We start from the raw sequence: 16,718 nt of genomic DNA, 5'->3' as shown, positions 1-16,718 counted from the left end.
CCCTAAGATAAGGAGAGACCTGGGACTGGGAAGTTCTCAGTATCCCACCCAAGGTCTCCCCGGATCTGGCTCAGACAGATAGTCTGTTCTCAAAACACTAGACACATTGTTCCCAAAACGTTGATTCTGACTAAAACCACACACCGTATTATAATATAATCATTGAATGAGTCTAACTCTTACACACATGTATTATAATAATATAATGATTCAAATTAATTTCATACAATCACATGGTATCAGACCTATGGTTTCAGGACTGTAACATTCTAATAATTTATTAAAACACATTTCCTTATCATATAGTTTATTTATTTACTGTCCTGTCATGATGGAATGGTCCCCAAGCCTATATCCTAGACACCCACCTGAGTGACCAAAACACTAAGAAGAAGTCCTTATCAAATGTATTTATAAAGCCCTTCTTACATCAGCTGATGTCACAAAGTGCTGTACAGAAACCCAGCCTAAAACCCCAAACAGCAAGCAATGCAGGTGTAGAAGCACATTGGCTAGGAAAAACTCCCTAGAAAGGCCAGAACCTAGGAAGATACCTAGAGAGGAACCAGGTTATGAGGGTTGGCCAGTCCTCTTGCTCTGCCGGGTGGAGATTATAACAGAACATGGCCAAGATGTTCAAATGTTCATAGATGACCAGCAGGGTCAAATAATAATAATCAAAGTGGTTGTAGAGCGTGCAACAGGTCAGCACCTCAGGAGAAAATGTCAGTTGGCTTTTCAAAGCCGATCATTCAGAGTATCTCTACCGCTCCTGCTGTCTCTAGAGAGTTGAAAACAGCAGGTCTGGGACAAGGTAGCACGTCCAGTGAAAAGGTCAGGGTTCCATAGCCGCAGTCAGAACAGCTGAAACTGGAGCAGCAGCACAACCGGGTGGACTGGGGACAGCAAGGAGTCATCAGGCCAGGTAGTCCTGAGTCAGAACAGGTCCTAGGGCTCAGGTCCTCAGAGGGGGAGAGAAAAAGCGCGCAAGAAAAAAAAAAGAATTAGAGAGAGCATACTGTATGTAAATTCACACAGGACACCAGATAAGACAGGAGAAATACTCCAGATATATCAGACTGACCCTAGCCCCCGACACAAATAATTGCAGCATAAATACTGGAGGCTGAGTCAGGAGGGGTCAGGAGACACTGTGACCCCATCCGACGATACCCCCGGACAGGGCCAAACAGGCAGGATATAACCCTGCCTTATCTGTTTTATGGACCTAATGTAACTAGCCTATATGCAGCCAAATCTGAAAGATGAATGTGGTCAGAGACCTACTTAAGCAGCACCGCACCCCCTCAAGATTCTGAGCCTGCTTGGAAGGGTTGGTCCTACCTGAAGGGTTGGTCCTCCCTGATGGGAGGGCATAATATACAAGGAAATTCTCAAAGCTGCTAATGAGAACCTTGACGACCTTGTACCTAGTGGGGATTCTGGTGGGGTGCCCCCACCCAGGCAGTGGCAGTGCTGGCAACACTCACTGCAGTAACCCATGGGGAGAGGATCACACTCAGACATTCAGATGTTATTGAGGCTGCACAGAGATGCTTGAGAATAATTATGATCACAAAGGGGGACCAGTGTGTGGGTGTATCAGGGGAAGGAGGTGTATCGGATCTCCATCACCTAGGACTTGATAATGGTTAATCAAATCTCCCCATTTCCCCCTGTTTTTGCTCAGTTTTGCATGCCTTCTCATACAGCTGCAACTGTTTATGCATTCGTAAATCAAGTCCTTTCTTGAGTTGGGCTCTGGGATGGAACATCTGAGTTTATGGTTGTGTGTGTGTGTGTGTTTTCCACAACTGTTGCTAGGGAGTAAAGATGTCAGGGACTTAATCACAATAATTGTTTGCTAAAATAATCATTGCTTGCCAAAATGTAATTTTTGTAATGGCCATCCTAGTTAAAGGTAACAATCCTTTGCATGAACTACCTACATTATTACAAATGTTAATTATGGAAATTAAGATGAGCAGGATTTTTTTATATATACAGTTGAAGTTGGAAGTTTACATACACTTAGGTTGGGGTCATTAAAACTTAATTTTCAACCACTCCACAAATTTCTTGTTAACAAACTATAGTTTTGGCAAGTCGGTTAGGACATCTACTTTGTGCGTGACACAAGTAATTTTTCCAATAATTGTTTACAGACAGATTATTTCACTTATAATTTACTGTATCACAATTCCAGTGGGTCAGAAGTTTACATGCACTAAGTTGACTGTGCCTTTAAACAGCTTTCGAAAATTCCAGAAAATTATGTAATGGCTTTAGAAACTTCTGATAGGCTAATTGACATCATTTGAGTCAATTGGAGGTGTACCTGAGGATGTATTTCAAGGCCTACCTTCAAACTCAGTGCCTCTTTGCTTAAAATCATGGGAAAATCAAAAGAAATCAGCCAAGACCTCGGAAAAGAAATGTGTAGACCTCCACAAGTCTGGTTCATCCTTGGGAGCAATTTCCAGGTGCCTGAAGGTACCACGTTCATCTGTACAAACAATAGTGCGCAAGTATAAACACCATGGGACCACGCAGCCGTCATACCGCTTAGGAAGGAGAGGTGTTCTGTCTCCTAGAAATGAACATACTTTGGTGCAAAAAGTGCAAATCAATCCCAGAACAACAGCAAAGGACCTTTTGAAGATGCTGGAGGAAACAGGTACAAAAGTATCTATATCCACAGTAAAACGAGTCCTATATCGACATAACCTGAAAGACTGCTCAGCAAGGAAGAAGCCACTGCTCCAAAAAAACCCATAAAAAAGCCAGACTACAGTTTGCAACTGCACATGGGGACTTAGATTGTACTTTTTAGAGAAATGTACTCTGGTCTGATGAAACAAAAATAGAACTGTTTGGCTATAATGACCATCGTTATGTTTGGAGGAAAAAGGGGGTGGGATTGCAAGCCGAAGAACACATCCCAATCGTGAAGCACGGGGGTGGCAGTATCATGTTGTGGGGTTGTTTTGCTGCAGGAGGGACTAGTGCACTTCACAAAATAGATGGCATCATGAGGTAGGAACATTATGTGGATATATTGAAGCAACATCTCAAGATACCAGTCTGGAAGTTGAATCTTGGTCTCAAATGGGTCTTCCAAATGGACAATGATCCCAAGCATACTTCCAAAGTTGTGGCAAAATGGCTTAAGGACAACAAAGTCAAGGTTTTGGAGTGGCCATCACAAAGCCCTGACCTCAATCCTATAGAACATTTGTGGGCAGAACTGAAAAAGCGTGTGCGAGCAAGGAGGCCAACAAACCTGATTCAGTTACACCAGCTTCTTCAGGAGAAATGGGCCAAACTTCACCCAACTTATTGTGGGAAGCTTGTGGAAGGCTACCTGAAACCTATGACCCAAGTTAAACAATTTAAAGGCAATGCTACCAAATCCCAGAGGTGGGACCAAGTCATTGTTTTACAAGTCACAAGTATGTCTGGAGTCTTAGCACTCATGTCCCATGTCAAGACAGGCAAGTCCGAGTCAAGTCTCAAGTCAAGGCCAACTGTCTCAAGGCAAGTCTCAAGTCCTAAACTACTATATTTTTAACGAGAGTAATAATTAGTATATTACATTTACGCAAATCATGAATTATTTTAGGAAATATATTTATTACTTTTCAAATAAACTTCATATTTCCATGGAAAGCCATAAGAGAAAATAAAAACCTCCCAATAGCAATCGACTATCGAGGATCGCTATGGGGCGCAATATGGTGATGTAGGCTTGTACATAATCGCCCAACCTTAACATACACACACACGCTGTGTACATGGTTACAGGAGGCTAACATATGTCAATGGTTTTAGGAACAGCAGTAACATCAGGCAGGATTTAGGCTACCAACTGCCTAGCCAGTTGTAGCTCAATCTTGGGTGCAATGATCACGTTCCCGTACTGACTGTGTGGATTCTCATTGATTAACGTTACGTTAGCCAACATGCTACACTAGCAAAGTTATGAATGATATAGCTGTCGGCTATATTAGCCACGACTTACAGTTCTTTGTGCAGCTTCAAATGTCTAACAAAGTTGGAAGTTGTTGCGCCTCCGTCTGTCATTTTCTCCCCGCATGTTTTGCAAGTTGCAATCTGTTTTTTGTTGATACAGTGTAGTCTTTATATCCGAAAATAATAATTTGGGGTATCACCTTTCCAAGGGCTCCATCTGAATTCGCCCGCCGATGTTCCTCTGCACTGCCAAGTGCAACTTTTTCTCAGCTAGCACAATTTGATTGGCTGCTGTCCGATTCAAACTGTAATCCGTTAAATGAAGAGTTGAGGCACTGCACACTTTTTTAAATAACTTAACTTTTAATATTTGAGCTTGGGGAGGGTATCAACTCAGTTTGAGTCAAAGGGCCTAAGTCCAAGTTAAGTCACGAGTCATTGGTGTTATTAAAGTCAAAGTCGAGTTGCAAGTCATCATATTTGTGACTCGAGTCCACACCTCTGCCAAATACTAATTGAGTGTATTTAAACTTCTGACCCACTGGGAATGTGATGAAAGAAATAAAAGCTGAAAGAAATAATTATCTCTGCTATTATTCTCACATTTTACATTCTTAAAATAAAGTGGTGATCCTAACTGACCTAAAACAGGGAATTTTTATTTGAATGAAATGTCAGGAATTGTGAAACTGAGTTTAAATGTATTTGGCTAAGGTGTATGTAAACTTCCGACTTCAACTGTAGGTCTAAAATGTTTTCCCTGTTTAAAATAATGGTTAAATAAATAGAGGCCTACCAAGTGGCTCTGTGGTCTAAGGCACTGCATCACAGTGCTTGAGGCGTCACTACAGACCCAGGTTCGATCCCAGGCTGTCTCACAACCGGCCGTGACCGGGAGTCCCATAGGGTGGCGCACAAATGGCCCAGCGTCGTCCGGGTTAGGGGAGGGTTTGGCCCAGGGGGGTTTGACTTGGCACATCGTGCTCTAGCAACACCTTGTGGTAGACCGGGCGCCTGCAGGCTGACCCCGGTCATCAGTTGAACGGTGTTTCCTCCAATAACACATTCGTGCAGCTGGCTTCCGGGTTAAACGGGCACGATTTGGAGGATCATGTTATTTAAAAAATAAATAGTATCATGCTGTCAAAGTTGACCTCTGGTTCTCCTTCTCAAACTGAACAGAACATAGGCTAGATAGATAGATGTTTGTATTTTTTGTGGGGACTAGCCCTAATCAAAATGTATTTTCAGAAGAAACCTTTGACTCTCCTTCTGAACTGTAGCCCTATACAGCACAGCCATTGGTTTAGCAGCACATATATCCGCAAAAAAAGAAACGTCCTCTCGCTGTCAACTGCGTTTATTTTCAGCAAACTTAACATGGGTAAATATTTGTATGAACATAACACGATTCAACAACTGAGACTTAAACTGAACAAGTTCCACAGACATGTGATTAACAGAAATTGAATAATGTGTCTCTGAACAAAGGCGGGGTCAAAATTAAAAGTAACAGTCAGTATGTGGTGTGGCCACCAGCTGCATTAAGTACTGCAGTGCATCTCCTCCTCATGAACTGCACCAGATTTGCCAGTTCTTGCTGTGAGATGTTACCCCACTCTTCCACCAAGGCACCTGCGAGTTCCCGGACATTTCTGGGGGAAACGGCCCTAGCCCTCACCCTCCGATCCAACAGGTCCCAGACGTGCTCAATGGGATTGAGATCCGGGCTCTTATCTGGCCATGGCAGAACACTGACATTCATGTCTTGCAGGAAATCACACACAGAACGAGCAGTATGGCTGGTGGCATTGTCATGCTGGAGGGTCGTGTCAGGATGAGCCTGCAGGAAGGGTACCACATGAGAGAGGAGGATGTCTTCCCTGTAAAGTTCAGTGTTGAGATTGCCTGCAATGACAACAAGCTCAATCCGATGATACTGTGACACTCCACCTCCGATCCCACTCCAGTGTACAGGCCTCGGTGTAACGCTAATTCCATCGACGATAAACGTGAATCCGACCATCACCCCTGGTGAGACAAAACCACGACTCGTCAGTGAAGAACACTTTTTGCCAGTCCTGTCTGGTCCAGCGACGGTGGGTTTGTGCCTATAGGCGACGTTGTTGCCAGTGATGTCTGGTGAGGACCTGCCTTATACAGCAGGCCTTCAAGCCCTAAGTCCAACCTCTCTCAGCCTATTTCGGACAGTCTGAGCGTTCCTGGTGTAACTCGGGCAGTTGTTGTTGCCATCCTGTACCTGTCCCGCAGGTGTGATGTTCGGATGTACCGATCCTGTGCAGGTGTTGTTACACGTGGTCTGCCACTGCGAGGACGATCAGCTGTCCATCCTGTCTGTCTGTCTTAGGTTTAGGTCGACCGACTATTATTTTTCAACGCCGATACTGATTTATTGGAGGACCCCCAAAAAATTGTCTGATTATTCGGACAATTTTTAAATATTTTTTAATATTTTATATTTGTTATTTTTTTAAACATTTGTAATAATGACAATTACAACAATACTTAATGAACACTATTATTTTAACTTAATATGATTCACAAATAAAAACAATTTAGTCTCAAATAAATATTGAAACATGTTCAATTTGGTTTAAATAATGCAAAAACACAGTGTTGGAGAAGAAAGTAAAAGTGCAATATGTGCCATATAAAAAAGCTAACATTTAAGAACCTTGCTCAGAACATGAGAACATATGAAAGCTGGTGGCTCCTTTTTCTTCAATAATCCCAGTTAAGAAGTTTTAGGTTGTAGTTATTATAGGATTGTTTCTCTATACCATTTGTATTTCATATACCTTTTTACTATTGGATGTTCTTATAGGCACTATAGTATTTTCAGCCTAATCTCGGGAATTGATTGGCTTGAAGTCATAAACAGCTCTGTGCTTCAAGCATTGCGAAGAGCTGCTGGCAAATGCAGGAAAATGCTGTTTGAATGAACGCTTACGAGCCTGCTGCTGCCTACCACCGCTCAGTCAGACTGCTCTATCAAATATCAAATGATGGACTTAATTATAATATAATAAACACACAGAAATATGAGCATTAGGTAATTAATATGTTCAAATCCGGAAACTATCATTTCGAAAAGAAAACGTTTATTCTTTCAGGGAAATACGGAACCGTTCCGTATTTTATCGAACGGGTTACATCCATAAGTCTAATTATTGCTGTTACATTGCACAACCTTCAATGTTATGTCATACTTATGTAAAATTCTGGCTAAATAATTACGGTCTTTGTTAGGAAGAAATGGTCTTCACACAGTTCGCAACGAGCCAGGCGGCCCAAACTGCTGCATATACCCTGACTCTACTTTCACAGAACGCAAGAGAAGTGACACCATTTTCTTAGTTAATATTGCCTGCTTACATTAATTACTTTTAACTAAATATGAAGGTTTAAAAATATACTTGTGTATTGATTTTAAGAAAGATATTGATGTTTATGGTTAGGTACATTAGTGCAACGGCAGTGCTTTTATTTTGCGAACGCGCTTGTTAAATCATCACCCGTTTGGCAAAGTAGGCTGTGATTCGATCATAAATTAACAGGCACCGCATTGATTATTTGCAAAGCAGGACAAGCTAGTTAAACTAGTAATATCATCAACCATATGTCATCAACCAGTGATTATGTTAAGATGGATTGGGTTTATAAGATAAGTTTAAGGCTAGCTAGCAACTTACCTTGGCTCCTTGCTGCACTCGCGTAACAGGCATTTCGTGTAACAGGCATCTTTCTTTTGGTGTTTTTCAGTCAGTAGAAAGGCCTCTTTTTAGTGTCCTAAGTTTTCACAACTGTGACCTTAATTGCCCAAAGCTGTTAGTGTCTTAACGATCGTTCCACTGGTGCATGTTCATTAATTGTTTATGGTTCATTGAACAAGCATGGGTAACAGTGTTTAAACCCTTTACAATGAAGATCTGTGAAGTGAATTGGATTTTTATGAATTATCTTTGAAAGACAGGGTCCTGAAAAAGGGACATTCCTTTTTTGCTGAGTTTATATATCCTAATAAGCAACTAATTATAAAACACTTAGAAATATAGAAATGTAATCAATTACAAATAACATGACCCTCTCCTGGACTAGATAAAAAATATATACAGTTGAAGTCGGACGTTTACATACACTTAGGTTGGAGTCATTAAAACTCATTTTTCTACCACTCCACAAATTTCTTGTTAACAAACTATAGTTTTGGCAAGTTGGTTAAGAAGTTTACATACACCCTAGCCAACTTTATTTAAACTCATTTTTTCACAATTCCTGACATTTAATCCTCGTAAAAAAATCCCTGTCTTACGTCAGTTAGGATCACCATTTTATTTTAAGAATGAAATGTCAGAATAATAGTAGAGAGAATTATTTAATTCAGCTTTTATTTATTTCATCACATTCCCAGTGGATCACAAGTTTACATACACTCAATTATTATTTGGTAGCATTACCTTTAAATTGTTTAACTTGGGTCAAACCTTTCAGGTAGCCATCCACACTCTTGCCACAATAAGTTGGGTGAATTTTGGCCCATTCCTCCTGACAGAAGCTGGTGTAACTGAGTCAGGTTTGTAGGCCTCCTTGCTCGCACACACTTTTTCAGTTCTGCCCGCAAATATAGGTTTGAGGTCAGGGCTTTGTGATGGCCACTCCAATACCTTGACTTTTTAGTCCTTAAGCCATTTTGCCACAACTTTGGAAGTATGCTTGGGGTCATTGTCTGTTTGGAAGACCCATTTGCGACCAAGTTTTAATTTCCTGACTGATGTCTTGAGATGTTGCTTCAACATTATCCAGATAATGTTCCTACCTCATGATGCCATCTTTTTGTGAAGTTTACCAGTCCCTTCTGCAGCAAAGCAACCCCACATCATGATGCTGTCACTCCCGTGCTTCATGGTTGGGATGGTGTTCTTCAGCTTGCAAGCCTCACCCTTTTTCCTCCAAACATAACGATGGTCATTATGGCCAAGCAGTTCAGACCAGAGGACATTTCTCCAAAAAGTACGATCTTTGTCCCCATGTGCAGTTGCAAACGATAGTCTGGCTTTTTTTATGGGGGTTTTGGAGCAGTGGCTTCTTCCTTGCTGAGCAGTCTTTCAGGTTATGTCGATATAGGACTCGTTTTACTGTGGATATTCACAAGGTCCTTTGCTGTTGTTTTGGGATTGATTTGGACATTTCACACCAAAGTACGTTCATCTTTAGGAGACAGAACGCGTCTCCTTCCTGAGCGGTATACGGCTGCGTGGTTCCAGGCTGGGCCTGGCTCCCCAGTGGATGGGTCTATGCCCTCCCAAGCCCACCCATGGCTGCGCCACCTGGTGAAATTCATAGATTAGGGGCTAATTAATGTATTTCAAATCTACTTATTTCATTTAAATACACCATAACTCATTGAAATTGTTGCATGTTGCGTTTATATTTTTGTGCAGTATACAGGTGCAAGAAAAAGTATGTGAACCCTTTGGAATTATCTGGAATTCTGCTTAAATTGTTCATTAAATTTGATCTGATCTTCATCTAAGTCACAACAACAGACAAACACAGTTTGCTTAATTAAACTAATAATACACAAACAATTTTACGTTTTCATGTCTTTATTGAACACACCGTGTAAACATTCACAGTGCAGGGTGGGAAAAGTATGTGAACCCTTGGTTTTAATAACAGGTTGACCCTCCTTTGGCAGCAATAACCTCAACCAAACATTTTCTGTAGTAGCGGATCAGACCTGCACAATGGTCAGGAGGAATTTTGGACCATTCCTCTTTACAAAATTGTTTCAGTTCAGCAATATTCATGGGATGTCTGGTGTGAACTGCTCTCTTGAGGTCATGCCACAGACTCTTAATCGGGTTGAGGTCAGGACTCTGACTGGGCCACTCCAGAAGGTTTTTTTTCTTCTGTTGAAGCCATTCTGTTGTTGATTTACTTCTTTGTTTTGGGTCGTTGTCCTGTTGCATCCCCCAACTTCTGTTGAGCTTCAAGTGGTGGACAGATAACCTTACATTCTCCTGCATAAAGTCTTGATAAACTTGGGAATTCCTTTTTCCGTCGATGATAGCAAGCTGTCCAGGCCCTGAGGCAGCAAAGCAGCTCCAAACCATGATGCTCCCTTCACCATACTTTATGAGGTTATGAGGGATGAGGTTTTAATGTTGGTATGCTGTGCCTTTTTTTCTCCACACATAGTGTTGTGTGTTCCTTCCACACAACTCAACTTTAGTTTAATCTGTCCACTGAATATTTTGCCAGTAGCGCTGTGTAACATCCAGATGCTCTTTTGCGGACTTCAGACGTGCAGCAATGTTTTTTTGGACAGCAGTGGCGTCTTCCGTGGTGTCCTCCCATGAACACCATTCTTGTTTAGTGTTTTACGTATTGTAGACTCGTCAACAGAGATGTTAGCATGTTCCAGAGATTTCTGTAAGTCTTTAGGTGACACTCTAGGATTTTTCTTAACCTCTTTGAGCATTCTGCGCTGTGCTCTTCCAGTCATCTTTGCAGGACGGCCACTCCTAGGGAGAGTAGCAACAGTGCTGAACTTTCTCCATGTATAGACAAGTTGTCTTACCGTGGACTGATGATCATCAAGGCTTTTAGAGATACTTTTGTAACCCTTTCCAGCTTTATGCAAGTCAACAATTCTTTAATATTTGGTCTTCTGAGATCTCTTATGTTCGAGGCATGGTTCACATCAGGCAATGCTTCATATTTTGTGAGTGATTTTTATAGGGCAGGCCAGTCTGATCCAACATCTCCAATCTCATCTCAATGATTGTACTCCAGGTTAGCTGACTCCTGACTCCAATTCATTTTGGAGAAGTCATTAGCCTAGGGGTTCACATACTTTTTCCAACCTACACTGTGAATGTTTAAATGTTGTATTCAATATAGACAAGAAAAATACAATAATTTGTGTGTTGTTAGTTTAAGTTTGTCTATTGTTGTGACTTGGATGAAGATAAGATCTATTTTATGACCAAAAAAATAAATAATCCAGGAATCCAGATAATTCCTGTAATGGCATTCAGAGGTGGAAGAAGGATCGGACCAAAGCGCAGCGTGGTAAGTGTTCATGATGATTTATTCAAAACGACCTGAACACTAAAATACAAAACAATAAACGATGTGAACAAAATGAAAACTGAAACAGTACCGTGTGGCCCAAACCCTCACACAGAAACAAACACCCACAAACCAAAAGTGAAACCCAGGCTACCTAAGTATGATTCTCAATCAGAGACAACTAACGACACCTGTCTCTGATTAAGAACCATACTAGGCCGAACACAAAAACCAATAAGGAAAAACAAACAGACTGCCCACCCCAACTCACGCCCTGACCATACTAAAACAAAGAATAAAATAACAGAACTATGGTCAGAACGTGACAATTCCAAAGGGTTCACATACTTTTTCTTGCCACTTTAAGTATCTGAAAGACTAACTCAGAGTGCTGGGTTTTTCTTTTACTCGATTTTTCGGGAGACAACATGGTTGTCCAACACACGGTCTAATTGTATGGATTGTATGGATTACTAGTTTGTAATTGAGATGTGGTGTTCTGCACCAGTCTAAGAAAAACAAGCTGCCATGTTTGTCACCAGGCTGTATACTTCAAAAAACCTTGTCATTTACATAATCTGGGAGAGAGGGAGTGAATCACATCTGAACTGAATAGATGAATGGGGAATGTCCTGCCAAGGAATGGAGTGATGCGTAAATAAAAGATTATAGCTGTATACGTAGGTGGAGGGAGTGGGAAGTCCAATGGATGTCGCTACTAGATGAGTAAATAAAATATTATAGCTGTATACGTAGGTGGAGGGAGTGGGAAGTCAGATGGATGTCGCTAGTAGATGAGTAAATAAAATATTATAGCTGTATACGTAGGTGGAGGGAGTGGGAAGTCAGATGGATGTCGCTACTAGATGCCTAAATAAAATATTATAGCTGTATACATAGGTGGAGGGAGTGGGAAGTCAGATGGATGTCGCTACTAGATGAGTAAATAAAAGATTATAGCTGTATACATAGGTGGAGGGAGTGGGAAGTCAGATGGATGTCGCTACTAGATGCCTAAATAAAAGATTATAGCTGTATACGTAGGTGGAGGGAGTGGGAAGTCAGATGGATGTCGCTACTAGATGAGTAAATAAAAGATTATAGCTGTATACATAGGTGGAGGGAGTGGGAAGTCAGATGGATGTCGCTACTAGATGCCTAAATAAAAGATTATAGCTGTATACGTAGGTGGAGGGAGTGGGAAGTCAGATGGATGTCGCTACTAGATGCCTAAATAAAAGATTATAGCTGTATACGTAGGTGGAGGGAGTGGGAAGTCAGATGGATGTCGCTACTAGATGAGTAAATAAAATATTATAGCTGTATACATAGGTGGAGGGAGTGGGAAGTCAGATGGATGTCGCTACTAGATGAGTAAATAAAAGATTATAGCTGTATACGTAGGTGGAGGGAGTGGGAAGTCAGATGGATGTCGCTACTAGATGCCTAAATAAAAGATTATAGCTGTATACGTAGGTGGAGGGAGTGGGAAGTCAGATGGATGTCGCTACTAGATGAGTAAATAAAATATTATAGCTGTATACATAGGTGGAGGGAGTGGGAAGTCAGATGGATGTCGCTACTAGATGCCTAAATAAAAGATTATAGCTGTATACATAGGTGGAGGGAGTGGGAAGTCAGATGGATGTCGCTACTAGATGCCTAAATAAAAGATTATAGCTGTATACGTAGGTGGAGGGAGTGGGAAGTCAGATGGATGTCGCTACTAGATGAGTAAATAAAAGATTATAGCTGTATACATAGGTGGAGGGAGTGGGAAGTCAGATGGATGTCGCTACTAGATGAGTAAATAAAAGATTATAGCTGTATACGTAGGTGGAGGGAGTGGGAAGTCAGATGGATGTCGCTACTAGATGAGTAAATAAAAGATTATAGCTGTATACGTAGGTGGAGGGAGTGGGAAGTCAGATGGATGTCGCTACTAGATGCCTAAATAAAAGATTATAGCTGTATACGTAGGTGGAGGGAGTGGGAAGTCAGATGGATGTCGCTACTAGATGAGTAAATAAAAGATTATAGCTGTATACGTAGGTGGAGGGAGTGGGAAGTCAGATGGATGTCGCTACTAGATGCATAAATAAAACATTATAGCTGTATACGTAGGTGGAGGGAGTGGGAAGTCCGATGGATGTCGCTACTAGATGCATAAATAAAAGATTATAGCTGTATACGTAGGTGGAGGGAGTGGGAAGTCCGATGGATGTCGCTACTAGATGAGTAAATAAAAGATTATAGCTGTATACGTAGGTGGAGGGAGTGGGAAGTCAGATGGATGTCGCTACTAGATGAGTAAATAAAAGATTATAGCTGTATACATAGGTGGAGGGAGTGGGAAGTCAGATGGATGTCGCTACTAGATGCCTAAATAAAAGATTATAGCTGTATACGTAGGTGGAGGGAGTGGGAAGTCAGATGGATGTCGCTACTAGATGCCTAAATAAAAGATTATAGCTGTATACATAGGTGGAGGGAGTGGGAAGTCAGATGGATGTCGCTACTAGATGCCTAAATAAAAGATTATAGCTGTATACGTAGGTGGAGGGAGTGGGAAGTCAGATGGATGTCGCTACTAGATGCCTAAATAAAAGATTATAGCTGTATACGTAGGTGGAGGGAGTGGGAAGTCAGATGGATGTCGCTACTAGATGCCTAAATAAAAGATTATAGCTGTATACGTAGGTGGAGGGAGTGGGAAGTCCGATGGATGTCGCTACTAGATGAGTAAATCAAATATTATAGCTGTATACGTAGGTGGAGGGAGTGGGAAGTCAGATGGATGTCGCTACTAGATGAGTAAATAAAAGATTATAGCTGTATACATAGGTGGAGGGAGTGGGAAGTCAGATGGATGTCGCTACTAGATGCCTAAATAAAAGATTATAGCTGTATACGTAGGTGGAGGGAGTGGGAAGTCAGATGGATGTCGCTACTAGATGAGTAAATCAAATATTATAGCTGTATACGTAGGTGGAGGGAGTGGGAAGTCAGATGGATGTCGCTACTAGATGCCTAAATAAAAGATTATAGCTGTATACGTAGGTGGAGGGAGTGGGAAGTCAGATGGATGTCGCTACTAGATGAGTAAATAAAAGATTATAGCTGTATACATAGGTGGAGGGAGTGGGAAGTCAGATGGATGTCGCTACTAGATGAGTAAATAAAAGATTATAGCTGTATACGTAGGTGGAGGGAGTGGGAAGTCAGATGGATGTCGCTACTAGATGAGTAAATAAAAGATTATAGCTGTATACATAGATGGAGGGAGTGGGAAGTCAGATGGATGTCGCTACTAGATGAGTAAATAAAAGATTATAGCTGTATACGTAGGTGGAGGGAGTGGGAAGTCAGATGGATGTCGCTACTAGATGCCTAAATAAAAGATTATAGCTGTATACGTAGGTGGAGGGAGTGGGAAGTCAGATGGATGTCGCTACTAGATGCCTAAATAAAAGATTATAGCTGTATACGTAGGTGGAGGGAGTGGGAAGTCAGATGGATGTCGCTACTAGATGCCTAAATAAAAGATTATAGCTGTATACGTAGGTGGAGGGAGTGGGAAGTCAGATGGATGTCGCTACTAGATGCCTAAATAAAAGATTATAGCTGTATACGTAGGTGGAGGGAGTGGAAAGACAGATGGATGTCGCTACTAGATGCATAAATAAAATATTATAGCTGTATACATAGGTGGAGGGAGTGGAAAGACAGATGGATGTCGCTACTAGATGCATAAATAAAATATTATAGCTGTATACATAGGTGGAGGGAGTGGGAAGTCAGATGGATGTCGCTACTAGATGCCTAAATAAAAGATTATAGCTGTATACGTAGGTGGAGGGAGTGGGAAGTCAGATGGATGTCGCTACTCGTCAATCTTTCCACTTTGCCTTGAGAGGACAGGTGCATATATTATAGTCTGTAGCAGGTGTTGTTTAGCTACATTTACACTGCAGGTAAAGTATGATGCAGCCATGTTCAAGGAGAGCTGCAGAAAAAAGGGTCAAATCCGCTCACTGCTACTTCCACAAAAGAGAGCAGGAATGTTACCTTTTTCCTATAGTTACTCAGTAAGAAACCACTGGCAGTTTGGGAACCACTGGCTTAGACCACCCAGACCACATCTACAGTTAATTGTCTTTTTTTTCCCAGTCCCTGTGTCAAGGCAAACACACTTAATAAAACACTATCTCTTAATGTCCCAGGATCGACAGTGCCGAGGTTGGACCACAGTGAGAACGAGGATATCACAGTCATGAAGAGTCTGGTTGCACAGGACGACGACAGCAAGCCCTGCAGGTGACGCAAACGACGGACAGCCGCTTCCAGCCAGGACGACAAGGCAGGCCAGGAGGCCAAGCCCAAACGTGGGGGAGGAGCCGTGGGCTGAGACCAATGCCGCAGACACCACCCTGGAGACGAAAGATGAACAGAACAATCCTCCCAAAAGGGGTCGCAGGAGACAGCCCCCAAGGTACCATTTTGTTTTTTGACCCCGGATGCCTTATTTTAATGGGGAAGTTCAGGATTTTACAACTTAATTTTTAGTGGCCCATAGACAAATACAGTGTGAGGAACCATCTATATCAAGTTGTAAAATCCTGAACTTAACGCTTAATGGTTGCTATCCAACTTATCTTCAACACAGCTCACATAATTTATCAGATCTCACAGTACTCGAGAAGTGTTTATACAGACCATCTTTATAGCGCCACTGCTGTTTGTTTACAACAAGACTGTGGGTCTTGTTGCGGTTGTTTGATCTGTTCTTGTACTTAATACTTTTACTCTATAAAGTGTTCTTGGAAGTTAGTTGTAATAAATGTATTATTATTATGATCAATATTGAGGCTGCTGTGCCTAATAATGACACACTTACCAAGGGCATGAGGGGCCGGAAGAAGGCTGCTTGTCAAGCTGAGGAGGAAGAGGAGCAGGGAGAGGAGGAAGAAGGCAGCAGTGAGAACATGGAAGTGAAGCCCACGGTGCAGAGAGGAGGCAGGGCACCACGGAGGTCGCAGCAGAGGCTACTGATTACTTTTTTAAATGGCTAATTGTAGATTGCCGCGGAGCAATATGTTGCTCTGGAGCCTCGGGTTTCAGGCCCTTGGTCTAAATGGACACATTGATAGGTTGATAAATCGATAGCCAACGCCTAACATGCTACTAATCTCTTGAAAGAGAAGGTGTGGATGGGGAATCTTTTGTGACATTTTGTTGATGTATGTGTTCTTTTACAGACGACTGCAGAATCCACGCCACAGAAAAGATGGGGGAGACCTCTCAAAGCACAGCAACATTCAGCCATGAAAAATATGTAACTCATGTGGCATTTTCTTCAACTTCATTCCTTATCCTTTATATTTTGAATTAATTCAGTGCCTTGAGTTGCTGTTTGTAGGTTTTTGTTTTTTGTTTTGATTTGACTTCAATGTTAACCCTGTTACTCAGTGAGGATCAGGCTGTACAATGACCTGCTGTGTGTTTCAGTCACACAGGACGTTTGAGTAAAGAGAACGAGTCCGAGGTGGAGGAGATGGAGATGTCTCAGAGCCAGGAAGAGGAGGAGAGCAAGACCACAACCAGAGTAAGTAGTCCCCTCACTCACCTCTGCCCCCCCCCCCTCACAC

The 16,718-nt window shown here is 41.8% G+C and overlaps 1 protein-coding gene across 5 annotated transcripts in view; it reads left to right on the top strand.

Annotated features, from left to right (window-relative positions):
* The window catches only part of n4bp2l2 (NEDD4 binding protein 2-like 2), a 30,103-nt gene that overhangs the window by 11,090 nt on the left and 2,295 nt on the right, over positions 1 to 16,718 (top strand). For 3 of the 5 annotated variants that reach the window (XR_016492582.1, XR_005039996.2, XR_016492584.1), the window contains 3 exons: positions 15,294 to 15,562; positions 16,329 to 16,405; positions 16,579 to 16,675. The gene's annotated coding sequence lies outside the window, so the exon portion shown is untranslated. Of the gene's footprint in view, positions 1 to 15,293; positions 16,676 to 16,718 lie in introns of all 5 variants that reach the window. The other 2 variants (XR_005039997.2, XR_016492583.1) reach the window with 2 other exon arrangements.

Source organism: Oncorhynchus mykiss, chromosome 27, assembly GCF_057628025.1.
Source record: "Oncorhynchus mykiss isolate SJ-2025 chromosome 27, ASM5762802v1, whole genome shotgun sequence".
Lineage (NCBI taxonomy): Eukaryota > Metazoa > Chordata > Actinopteri > Salmoniformes > Salmonidae > Oncorhynchus > Oncorhynchus mykiss.
The sequence above is the reverse complement of the archived record's forward strand: the minus strand, read 5'-3'. Positions and strand labels throughout refer to the sequence as shown.